This window comes from Pipistrellus kuhlii, unplaced genomic scaffold, assembly GCF_014108245.1.
Source record: "Pipistrellus kuhlii isolate mPipKuh1 unplaced genomic scaffold, mPipKuh1.p scaffold_m20_p_119, whole genome shotgun sequence".
NCBI classification, from domain to species: domain Eukaryota; kingdom Metazoa; phylum Chordata; class Mammalia; order Chiroptera; family Vespertilionidae; genus Pipistrellus; species Pipistrellus kuhlii.
In genome coordinates this window covers 137,054-150,104 of record NW_023425426.1, presented here as the reverse complement: position 1 = coordinate 150,104, position 13,051 = coordinate 137,054, and the positions used below count along the sequence as shown (strand labels likewise).

The 13,051-nt window shown below is 38.2% G+C and overlaps 1 pseudogene; it reads left to right on the top strand.

Annotated features, from left to right (window-relative positions):
* LOC118716070 overlaps positions 1 to 11,380 on the top strand; it is a 38,232-nt pseudogene extending 26,852 nt beyond the window's left edge.
* Positions 11,381 to 13,051: the final 1,671 nt, after the last annotated feature.

Below are 13,051 nucleotides of genomic sequence, written 5' to 3'. Positions count from 1 at the left end.
GTGGGATGTATGTAAAGTACCTAGCACTATGTCTTCCACACAGCAGAAACAAAATAAGGGGTACCACCCTCCTTTGTCCTGTGGGCAATCAGATCAAAATACAACTCCTATGTATTTAATGTACGAGCTAAGAGCAAATGTATTGTTCAACATGCCTAAGTTAAGAGATTTATCAATTTGCGTCACTGAATGTGAATTTTAAGGACTCTGAAAGATCCTAAAAAGGGAATAACACAATCACAAATTTTAATTATGAATTAGAAGGCTATTTATTAAAACAATATCCAAGAAGGAACAAAGAGTTCTGCAATGATGTAACTGAGTGGGGTTAATTGTAGAATAGAAGCTGTTAAGGTTTTAGCATTAGGTTCCCCAAAGCCTCAAAAGTGGAGAGCTCTGCCATGAATGTATCTTTATTAATAAAAAAATAATAATAACTGGTATTTATTAAGTTCTTATGATAAGCCAAGCACTGGGATAATTACTCTACATAAACTATTTCTTATAATTTTTACAATCTTGTAATATATGTACGAGCTACATTTTACAAGTTTCCTCAGGTGATCAAAGGCTAAGATTTAAAAGAGTACTATTGACAGTTTTTTACTATATTTCCTTGACATATCACTACTCACTTTTGCATGATGTTTAGTCCTGAAAATCTCACCTCAATATTTGCCATTATTTCTAATAATAAAAGTTTATTATGTATCAGGTACTATTTTAAGTACTTCATATTCATTATATCTTGTAATCCTCACTATTGCCATAGGAAATTAATTTTCTTATGCAAAGGTCACAAATAAAGGAATTACATGTCTCAAGATTAGATTTTAACAAAGGATTGCAAATACCACATTCCTCTAAATTTTGATGCAGCTAGCAAAACTATAAGATCTGAAAATAAAGAATATTTTCAAATAAAGCTATCTGATTATTTACAAACTTGTAAGTAAAAAAACAGAAATTCTACAAGAGACAAGATCAAAATTTGAATTCATATGAACTCAACTCCAAAGCACCTGCTCCTAACCACTATACTTTGTCTTTAAATATGTTTGTGTCTGTTAGAAAGGGGAGTGGAGTGGTAAGTGATGAAATCACATGGTTGGTTGCCTGTCTTTAAAAGGTTTTGTACAAGAAAAAAAGAGGAAGAATATAACATAGCCAACGACAAAAACATTGCACAAACAATATCAATAAAGCAAAATTTCTAGATGAGCTGAAGCTAAAACATATTAAAAACTGAAAAGGGCCACTTTAATTTTTTAATCTACATTTGAGACAAAAAGAACAAAAGTTGGCAAGATAACTGCTTGGATCAAATGGTGTAGTATTACCAAGTGACAAAAAGTAAACAAAAGGACAAACTTCTATTTTTCTTCTTCCTTTTCCATCAAAGAGAGTGGCCTTCAACTTGAAAGGGTAGGGGAAATGTGGTTTAAAAGGGCATTCTAAAATAGACCAATAGAAAGAGAACCCTGTCACTTTACATGAAAGTATGAATTACATTTTAATGTGACAAAAATATCTTATGGATGTACCAGTAAACACAGAACTATTCTGGAAATCTCTCAATGCAATAAAATAAGCATATATTTACCAGGCACAGTACTGATCTATTTGGCAATACAATATATGATTCAAACAAGAGTACCTTCCATCTACAGCTCATAATGTGGTTGAGATATTTTCAAAGCAAACTACAAAGCAATTTGTGGGGTGTGTGTGTGTGTGTGTGTGTGTGTCTGTAAAATTTGATAATTTTGAGTTAGCAGAGAATCAATTCCTTCTAAGAGATCTCAAGAGGACAAGAGTACTAATAGTGAATGTCTTATCTAATCTGGATTTTTAAAATAGATAAAAATCTCATCAGGTAGAATGGATTGAAAGGATACCTTAAATCGATGAGAATGCACCAGTCATTGGAGTACTGAAGTGGAAAAGTGTAGGATTTACCTGGAGAAATGTAAATGGTGGAGGTTTTTTGTTTTTGTTTTTGTTTTTGTTTTTTTTTGAGAAAATTAAGAATGATAGATTATACAGGTCACTAGAGAGTAAAATAGGAATTTATTTTATCACTGTAATAGAGTCCCAGTGCACGAAATTTGTGCATGGGGGGAGGGGTGTCAGCAAGGTGGGTTGTCCCTCAGCCCAGCCTGCAGCCTCTCCAATCTGGGACCCCTCAAGGAGGACCTTCATTTTTTCCTCCGGGAGTGTGGTGGAAAAACCCTAGATCACCTTCTTGGATTCTTATTACCCAAGTTACCAAGAACACTGCAAGTAGAGGCCTACAGGGAGCTTAGCCAATGAGCTGTCAGAAAAGGTATTTACTCTCAAACTGGTTTGGCTCAGTGGATAGACCATGGGCCTACAGACTGAAGGGTCCTAGGTTTGATTCCTGTTAAGGGCATGTACCTTGGTTGGAGGCACATCCCCAGTGGGGAGCATGCAGGAGGCAGCTAATCGGTGTTTCTCATTGATATTTCCATCTCCCTTTTTCTCTGTAAAAAAAAAAAATCAACAAAATATATATATTTTTAAAAAGGTGTATCCTCTGCAGCTCATGCAGTTCCTGGGTTGTGTCCACTGGGGTAAGGGCGTGTCCCTGCCATCCAGGCCCTGGTATGGGAGCCTGGCTGGGGGTGGGGACCCAAACCGCCCTTCATGCGTGAGCATTTGCAAGCGGCTGGGGGTGGGGTGGAAACATCCCTGTCTCTAAACATCCCAGAGGCCAGCAGCCAGCCTCTCCCCGCGCCCCCCCATCGTGGGTGCCTGGCTGGGGGTGTGGACCCAAACCACGGCTTTGTGTGCAATCCTTTGAAAGCCGCTGGGGATGTTTCTGCCTGCCAGGCCACTTGGTGCCTGCACTCATAGGCTCCGAGTGGCAAGGGGGCATTCCAAGACCCCTTCCGCTCAGAACCTAAGCACAGGCCCACAGGCTAGGAGCAGCTTGGGTCCAGAGGATGTTTCCTGGACCCAGGTCGCTCAGCACCTGCATATGCAAATTAACCACCATCTTTGTTTGGGTTAATTTGCATATTCACTCTGATTGGCTGTGGGTGTAGTGAAGGTACGGTCAATTTGCATGCTTCTCTTTTATTAGATAGGTTACCCAGAATGGTGCCTAGTAAAGATTAGTATCAAATAAATAAAAGACAGAAATAAGATTTTGAATATAGGTAAATGTTGCCTTAATTTTCAAAACTGGTGAAAAATTGGATTTTGGAATAGTTAAAATGGATTGATTTTCAAATACTTAAAAAGAAAAATACTACTCATGCAAAACTGGCATGGATTTATCAGGAGGTGATCCTATTAGATTTTCTTCACTTCACTTTTCCCAACTCTCATTTTTTTTAAAAAAAAAAATGCAAAGTTATAGAAAAGTTGAAAGAATCATTCACCAAACACACATATTCACTTATATTTTCCAAATGTTAACATTTTGCCACATATGCACTCTCATTCTCACTCTTACTCTCCATATACACACATATGTTTTCTTTTTACTTTTTAATGCCAGTTTTTTAGAGAGGGGAAAGGGGAAGAGAGAAAGAAACCAATGTGAGAGAGGAATTTTGATTGACTGCCCCAACCAGAGATCAGAATCCAAAATCTGGGTATGTGACCTGACCAAGAATTGAACTGGTTGACTCTTGGGTACATGGGACAGTGCTTCAACCAACTAAGCCATACCAGCCAGGGAGGGTGTGTGTGTGTGTGTGTGTGTGTGTGTGTGTGTGTGTGTATAAATATAAATATAAATATAAATATAAATATAAATATAAATATAAATATAAATATATAAATATATATAGCCTCTGTTTTCATATATAATGTTTTCTTTTTTCTGAACCATTTGAAAGTATGTTTCAGACATCATCACTTCCTTGAAAACTAATATTACTAAGTTGGTATTAACAAATACAATGTAGATAGGCTTTCTAAAGCATTTGGCAAAATTTTTCTTGATAATTTCATGAATGAAATGGAAAACTATGAGTACAAGATATGACTAGGTGAGTTCCTAGTTACGAAATTAAATTGACATACTGAAGAGTGTTAATTAATGGGTCGATTTCACCAGGATGGTCTATAGCACTCAACTTGACTGCACTTGGAATAAATATTTTATCTCCTACTGAAAATTTACACTTGGACAATATCTAATTCAGCTCTTCCCAGCTTAGTTTATAGAAACCACATTTATGGTTTTTAAAAATGTTCTTGCCCATCCTCAGAGTTTCTGACTTAGTGTGACTGGGGAAGGGCTCCAGGAATCTATGGCAGACACCTATGACTGAGGGTAATTAATTTATGGTTGAATCTCCAGTTATTCCTACCTCAATGCAGGTAATTTACAATAGATTTAAAAACATTCAAATACTTATAACACAAACCATAGTGTACTTCAACATTAATTAAATAGATTTGCCAGTTTCTGGTCATCTCATTTTACCTGCAGCTATGGTTTCAATTAAGGCTTTAAAAAAAATTCATAGTTGTGCTTGCTAGACAAAGTGGAGATCGTCTTTCTACATCTTCCAATGGCTAAGATTTTTATCCTGGAATGTGGTTAAACTGGGTCTTAAAACATACAAATTCTAATGTGTAAGCTTTTCTTCTGAATGTTAGTATCAGATGTTTGAAAGAGACCTATATTTTAGAAAATAAATCCCCATAAGTTCAAGGCTTTTGGGCATTTTACTTTTTAGATATAAGATAAAAATATGTTAGTAGAGGACCAGACACTAAGCTTACTTCTGGAGAACACTGAGAAACATCAAGTGTTCATAGAGTAAGAACCTTTTCTTCATGATCTTCTTAATAAGATAAATATAATATAATGTAGAGTTTTTATCTTCTCTTAAGAACTATGCTGTTTTTTAAGGATCTAACTACACACTTTGAAAATCTTTCATCTCTATGAACTCTTTGCAAATTATAAGATAATAATCAGATGACTCCAATGTTGTGGTGTGTGGGAGGTTATCAAGACCTTGCACATGGACTCTCTGTGGAGTGGGAAGTTAATTTCCCTATAAATCCATCACCTAAAGCTGGCTGTATAAATCAGAATAGGACAAGAAAAAAAACTGCATCCAACTCTTTTAAAATGCAGTTTATGGAATAAATCTGGAACAAATTGTACACATTATCTGTATGCATTGAATCAGTGTTATTGGATTACAACTTGCCTTTCCCTGCCAGAATAAAGAAAAATAGACAGAGTGGGAATAAATTGTATAAACAAAACAAAACAAAATCTTAAATCTCTTATGCTCTTGAGAAAGAGAAGTTATGTTAACAGGAATATGCAAAAGGTAGTTTTTTGTTTATAGTTAACTTTATAATAGTGTTTATAAAAATTTAAGAAAAATATCACACCAACTTCTAAGTCCTATGATAATAACTAACACCTTTCAAATGCTTACTATTTGCCAGACACTCATAATTACTTTAGATCAGGGGTTTTTAACCTTGGCTGCAAATTAAAATCATCTGGGGAGCTATAAAACTCCAGATGAACAGGCCTCACTGAAAAGCAATTAAATTAGAATATCTGAGAGTGGTACCAGTCCAAGAATTAGTAGTTTTTTAAGCTCACCAAGTGATACAATATGCAACTGAAGTTGAGAAATATTGTTTCTAATACATCAACTTATTTCATCCTCATAACAGCCCTTTACTATGGGGTACTTTTCATTTTCATTATCATCATCACCATTACCATCTCTGAATTACAAGTGAGAAAACTGTGACAGAGAGATGTGAAGTTAATTTTCCAAGGCCAATAGAAGTGGGATTTGAATCCAGGCAGTCTAATTCTATTGTGAGAATATTATATTATTGCCACCCAAATTGAAAACCACAGATTGACAAAATTTCCATCAACCTCCAAAGTACCAATCACAAATGGTGCCCTAGCAGCTCTTAAATAATTTTAATTTGTTTGGTTGAAAGTTAAACGTAGAGAAAATAATGTCTGCTGAGAAAATTAAGTCATCTTTATCAGCATTATGATACACCCAAATCATCTGGTTTTTGAAGTATGTCTATTGCCATCCAGCAGTGTAAAACACTAGCACTTCAGGCCCTCACTCTTTACTAAGGTTTCAAACTGAGTGCTCTAGAGTTCCTATTTTTATAAGAATCTTTATTGTTGAAAGTATTACATATGTCCCCTTTTTCCCCAATTGACCCCTTCTAACCCACTTCTATCCTCCCTACCCGCCCCCCAGGCTTCACCAAATTATTGTCTAAGTCCATGGGTTATGCATATATGCATACAAGCTCTTTGATTTATCTCTTCCTAAAGCATCCATCTTATATGAAAACTGATGTTTGAAATTTTAACCCTGCTAATTGGCTTCTGTAAATTCGTGCTTACTAAGACTACTCCCACTTCAGCTAGACCATTAAACTTTCCTCAGACAAGGTTATCAGTGCTGGTGCCAGGCTAGGCCTCTGGTTGAGATCTCAAGGCCCAACACATATGAGCTCTTTAAGAACTTGCAAAAGGTTCTGGAAACACTCTATATTTGGGAGACATAGAAGGTAAAATCATATAAATAGAGAGAATTCCTACATGTTGGGCCCAGAATTTGAGAGATTTTCCTCTGGACCTGAGCATAATAAATGTAACTCCATCTCTGGTATTGTTTTGTTCTTTAATATAACATTCCCACTTTCCCTCTGAGATTCAACAGTCCATTCCATGCTTCTGTCTTTCTGAGTCTATTTTGTTCCTTAGATTCCACATCTAAGTGAGATCATGTAATACTTGTCTTTCTTTGACTGGCTTATTTCACTTAGCATAATACTCTCCAAGTTTCTCTATGCGGTCTCAAAGGGTATTTTTAAAACACTTCAAAAAAATTATGTTTATAGAAATTTGAAGCAAGATCCATTCTTCCATATATTCTGTATTGTAACTTTCAATAAGTTCAGATAAAAGCTCACTATTTGACCTATGTTGTTTTAGTTCCTTGTAGAACTACCTTTACTTAAGTATTTAAAGATTTATCTGAAAATAATATTCAAATATTTCAACTATGTGATAAAGCAAATAAGATTAGAATTTAACAAGAGTATATTTAGCATTCTTGCACTAAGTTTAAAAAACACCGGACACTGTATATCTCTTTGAGTCAATACACTGTATATTTGGACAGAAATTATAGTTAAAAAGTTCCTTCTTATATTGAAATGACATAGCATCTCTGTAACTATTGCCCACTGGTCTTAGCTTTTCCTACTCAAGTACAATACCAGGACAACAGATCACACCACATGGCATCAAACATTCGAATTATCTCAAGGAAGCAATAGTCTGAAATAATTAAGAACCTGATTTCAGGCTACAGATATACTAAAGTCAGGTTTAAGTATAATGACCAAACATCCTAGTTTGCAAAGGAATAAGAGGTTTCCTAGGGTATAATAATCTTGGTACTCTGAAACCTGTTTGGCTCAGTGGATAGAGCATCGGCCTGCAGACTGAAAGGTCCCCGGTTCGATTCCAGTCAAGGGCATGTACCTTGGTTGTGGGCACATCCCCAGTAGAGGGTGTGCAGGAGGCAGCTGATCAATGATTCTCTCTCATCGATGTTTCTAACACTCTATCCCTCTCCCTTGTTGTAAAAAATTAATAAAATATATTTAAAATAATAATAATAATCTTGGTACTAAACTTCAGAAAGTCTCAGACAAACTGGTATAAATTGGTCATCTTAAATCCTAGATTCACTATTATGACTTTGGGCAAGTTATAAGGCCTCTCATTTTCTTCATTTGCCAAATAGAGATAATACTTTGCTTCACAAGGTAATTGATGTGAGGCTAAAAAGAGTTAATGCATATAGAGCACAATGCTCAATATATATTAATAATAGTAGAAGGTTAGTAATATAAGAGAGAGATGTTTGAGTGAAATTCGGAAAATGTTAGTGTCGACGTGAAATGTCCAAACCTGTAGAGAATTTTTATGAGTTTACTTGAGCTAAAATGATGACAAATGCTGGAAGCAAAATCTCAACAGATTAAGAAAATGCTCCAGAGAATGGCAGCTTTTTCAGCTTATTTTATATATTAGAATGAAATGGGGAGATGTAAGGAGGGTCACATGAAATCCATTGGTGGAAGACTAAGAGGGCAGGAGAAAGAGAAGCAGGGAAAAATCCGGGGTTGGGAGACACACACTTCGTTTACACTGGTGGGTAGCAGAGAGTTAATACTTAACATTTACATCACATAGAGATGGTATGCAGGAGAACAAGATAATAATGTGGGGTTCTGTGACCTCGTGCTCCTATACCAGTGGTTGTACCTTGAGGGATGTGGAAAAGAAGATTACTCTGACATTTCAAAGGTATGTTATCTTAGATGCAAAAAAAAAAAAAAAAAAGGCAATAGAAAGGCTCACTTACTGTAAAGATTGATTTTTGTCAGGAAAGCTACAACTAGAATGTGACTAACCATCAGGATCCGCTTTCAGATAGGAATTTTTACGTTCAGATCATCTTAAGTGATTACTTCCAGTCTCTGAGTTTGTAAGGCCTGCCATGCAGGCCTCCCTTGAGCTTGTCAGGTTTAGTATGTGGCCCCGTGTTTATCCACGTTAGTTACCTACAAAATTAATACAAGAGAATACTGTGACATGGCTACTAAAATATAAAAAAAATGTAACACTAGGCTACATTAATAGGGCTACATACAATATTCAGGATGAAATATCCTGTTCTACTATTTTAATCAGCCAGCATCGAGAATATTCTGATTCATTCCAATGTCCAATAGAGACAACAAGGATGGCAACTGATTTTGAAGTCATATTACTTGAGGCATAAATAAATAAATAAATAAATAAATAAATAAAACTGGGTTATTTAACTTGAAGAAGACAATAATTGGAGGAAAATTAGAAGATACATTCAATTTCATGGAAGAACTTTCATGATAATTGTAACTGCAGAGCCAGATAATTTTCTGAAATCATCTGAAAGAGGGCAGCAGAAATGCTGAGAAGTTTAGACATAGAAAATGTAAGACTCAGGAAACAGAAGAACCACAGAGATGTGAGATGTTCTCTGCTGCCACATTTACCTAGAAACAATGGTCAATTCTGAGTGCAGGTAGAAGGCTGAAAATCCATTGCAAATTTTGGTGCAATGCCCAAAAGAGGGCTACTGCACGGGAACATAGAAATCAGTATTGCTTTTGTCAGAGATTTGGAGAGGGAGCTCAATTATGCAGTCAAATCATCCTCAAAATGTGTGCTGCATACGGGGATACATGGAATAGAATGTTAAAGTCATGAGCAGAATGCCTCTGAAAATCAGAGCAGTTTCTCCAGCAATCATATAAGACAAGATTAGAGTTCCAAAGATACACTATGCAATCACTAACCCAAAGATATATTGATATCAGACAAGTAGATTGGTAATTTTCATAATTTTAAAATGATCAATGCACAAGTAAAAATATAAAAATTGTAAATCTGTGAGCACCCCATGTAATGAAGAATTAACTTTGCCTAAATAGAGTTCTGGCTATTGCCCACAGCTATTGGGAGGTAATCTTTAGTTCCCTGGAATGTTCTTCCTTATAAGAGTGCCTTTGTTTGCCTATGGGCTTTGGTCACAAGACAAACTAACAATGTGATTTATGATGGGGCCTGGGGGGGGGGGGGGGGAATAGGAGCCACGCCATATTAGTTCTAACCTCTAGAGAATGAGCGATGAAATGTATTACCCTGAAATGCTGGGAGGGGCTGGAAACTAAAGGCCAGCCATGCAGGCAGTACGTGATCAAGACCCTGGTTGGCAACATTCTCTGAGGAAGATGAAATCTTCGTGTTTGGAATCCTCCCAGATTTCACCCTTTGCATCTCTTCCTTTGGCTGATTCTAGTTTGTATCTTTTTGCTATAACAAAACTGCAATTATAAGTATAGTGTTTTCCTGAGTTCAGTGAGTTGTTCTAATGAAATATTAAACCTTGAGAATGATTGGGGGAGCCACCAAATTTTTAGCCCTCAGGGTTTCCTGAAGTTGTGGCTGATGTCTGAAGTTGGGATAACATTTCGGGACTGTTCCATCAAATTGTGCAGGTTTGCCTAATTCTTTACACACCCTATAACAGAGTTTTGAATTACAAAAAGCACACTCCCTGGAGCAGAATTCTCTGAGTGCTGTTTTCAACAATCTTATGTGCCATGCTGCCCTGGCAGCTCTTCACCTGCCTTTGGTCTTTCTTGCATCAGAGGATACCCCAGTCTGTTCGAGCCTTGGGCAGTCTGGTGGCAATCCTGATGGTGTTCCTGATCACTGCTATCCTGATAAAGGTGCACCTGAATGCCCTGCTCTTCTTCATCATCATAAAGCTCAAGATCATGCTTGTTAATTCATTCGGTGCCATCCTGCAGGGCAACCTTTTGGTCTGGCCTGCTAGCTACATGGCCCCATCATGAGTGGCCAGAGTCTGACAGGCATCTTATCTTCCTTTGCCTCAGTGGCCATGATCTGTACCATTACCAGTGGCTTGGAGCCATCAGAAAGTTACTTTGGCTATTTTACCACAACCTGTGGGGTCATCATTTTGACCATTATCTGTTACCTGGAATGGCATTTCTACTAGCAGCAGCTCAAGCTCAAAGGGCCTAGAGAGCAGTAGATCAAGTTGGACCTCATTAGTAAAGGAGAGAAGCCAAGAGCTGGCAAAGAGGAGTTTGAAGTTTCAGCCTCCAAATCTCAGCCCACCAACAAAAGCCACTCAATCTAAGCCACCCTCAAATATATCTTAGTCTTAGTTCTCTCCATCGGCTTCATCTTCACAGCCATTATTGGGGAGTTTCCTGCCGTTACTTCTGAGGTCAAGTCCACCATTGCAGGCACTAGCACCTGGGAAGTCTATTTTATTCCTATGTCCTAATTCTTGACTTTCAATGCTTTTGGGTGGGCCGGAGCCTTACACCATATCTATGTTGCCTGAGAAGAACAACCACTGGCTGCCAAGCTGGTGCTGGTCTGGCCGATCTTTGTTTCCCTGCTACTGCTGTGCAATGTCCAGCCCCAGGGCTACCTGACTATGGTCTTTGAGTATGATGCCTAGGTCACTTTCTTCCTAGCTACCTCACTAGTCTCTGCATGTGCTTCGGGCCAAAGAAAGTGAAGCTGGCTGAGACAGAAACAGCTGGAGCCATCATGGCCTTCTCTCTGTCTCTGGGCCTGGTGCTGGAGGATGTCTTATCCTTCCTGTTCCAGGCAATTGTGAGACCACGGACAGACAGAGGGCTGCACTGGCTCCAAGCCACTGTTCCTCTCCCTTCCTTCTCCTTCAAGTATGGACAGGAATGGGCTGGAGGTTTTCTCCTCTAAGTGACTTCTCCTTCCTCTTAGCAGGTGCTGGGCCTGAGTGTCCAGGCCCTGAGGAGGAAGCCCCTGGGTGAATAGAGGTGACATTATGTGCCCGGGGGTCAGAGTCCAGGGAGGGGTTGAAACCTTTGCATATGTTCAAATTCCCCTACACTTGGCTCTGACTAATCCCTACTTGAGCAGGGCAGCAGAGGCTACTAGATTCAGAGTGAGAGTTTGTTTCTGTATCTGTATGCTCATCTGCCTGTACCAGGACTGGCTAGAGGCCAGTGATACCAAATTTTTGGACTGGAACACGGATTCTTTGTCCACTGGAATTGAAGAATGAATCCATGAACAGAAAGTGATATAGCATAGGTGGAGATTTCTTGAAGAACAAGTACAGACTCCCACATGGGGAGAAGGAAAGAGTCCCACACAACTGACTCCCAGGTGGTGAGGGGGAAGAGTCCCACAGAATGGACTCCCACGTAGGGAGCGGGAAAAGGGTCCCACTAAGTTCCCTTTCCTTATGGCTTGTATAGGCTGCAGATCCTGGTGCCTTGATATCCCCTCAGATCAGTCACTATTCCCTTACACTGGTTACTCTAGTAACTCCTGGGCTCAAAGGTTGAATTTCACATGGGACATGTGAGGTTCTCTCCTCTCCTTCCTTATTATTTTCCTATACCCTTTGAGCTTTCTTCTTCTCCTGAATAAAGGGCTTCCTTCTCTTTATTCTGGAAATATAGACCTTTCTTGGCTACTTCCAGTTCTTTTGTCTTATGGAAATATATTTGTTGCAGCCTTCTTGACTTATGGAGATGGAGCTGTGCCTGGCTTTCTTGTCTTTTGGAAATGTACCTTTTCCCAGGCTGTGGCCCTGTGTTTTTTTCCCACAGAACCCAACCCTAAAAAAATCCCTAAACCTGTTTATGTTCTCCAAAAATTCCTGCTTCACCAGGACTATCAGTACTAAGGTTCAGTCTGATATTTCCACCCTCCTTTTTCCCATGTGTCTCCTTCCCTAACATCTCTGTCCCTCCTCTGCTCCCCCTGCCTTGTTGCCACCTATCATGCACCCTGTACAGTTGCCATTTTACTGACTTTTTTATACTCAACAGAAACCAGGAGCCTTCAGAAGCTCTCTAAATTTTTTTGTTCAAAAAAAAATACATAAAACATTTTCGTCACCAAAGAAAATTCTCTCATGTTCATGTCCCTTTGCAGTCATCCCACACACATTGTCAGGTACTAATCTTATTTTATATAAACATTAGAGGCCCGATGCACCAAATTTGTGCAAGAGTAAGCCTTCCTTCCCCCAGCTGCAGCACTGGCTTCCCTCTGGCAACCAGGACCTGGGCTTCCCTTGAAGCCCCAGCTTTGTCTGGAAGGACTTCCAGTTTAATTAGCATATTATCCCTTTATTATTATAGATAATTAGTTTTCTTATTTGAGAACTTTAAGTAAATGAAATCACTTTTTTTAGGGAGGCTTCTTTACTTAATATTATGTTTTTAGCGACTTCACAGTGTTGCATGATTGGTAATTCATTTCTTTGTATTGCTTCAGGATATTCCATTGTATGTATCTAATATTTACCTATTGATGGAAATTTGTTTACCCATTTAGTTATTGATGGAAATTTGACTTGTTTCCAGTTTGAAACTATTATCGAAAAAAAACTATTAA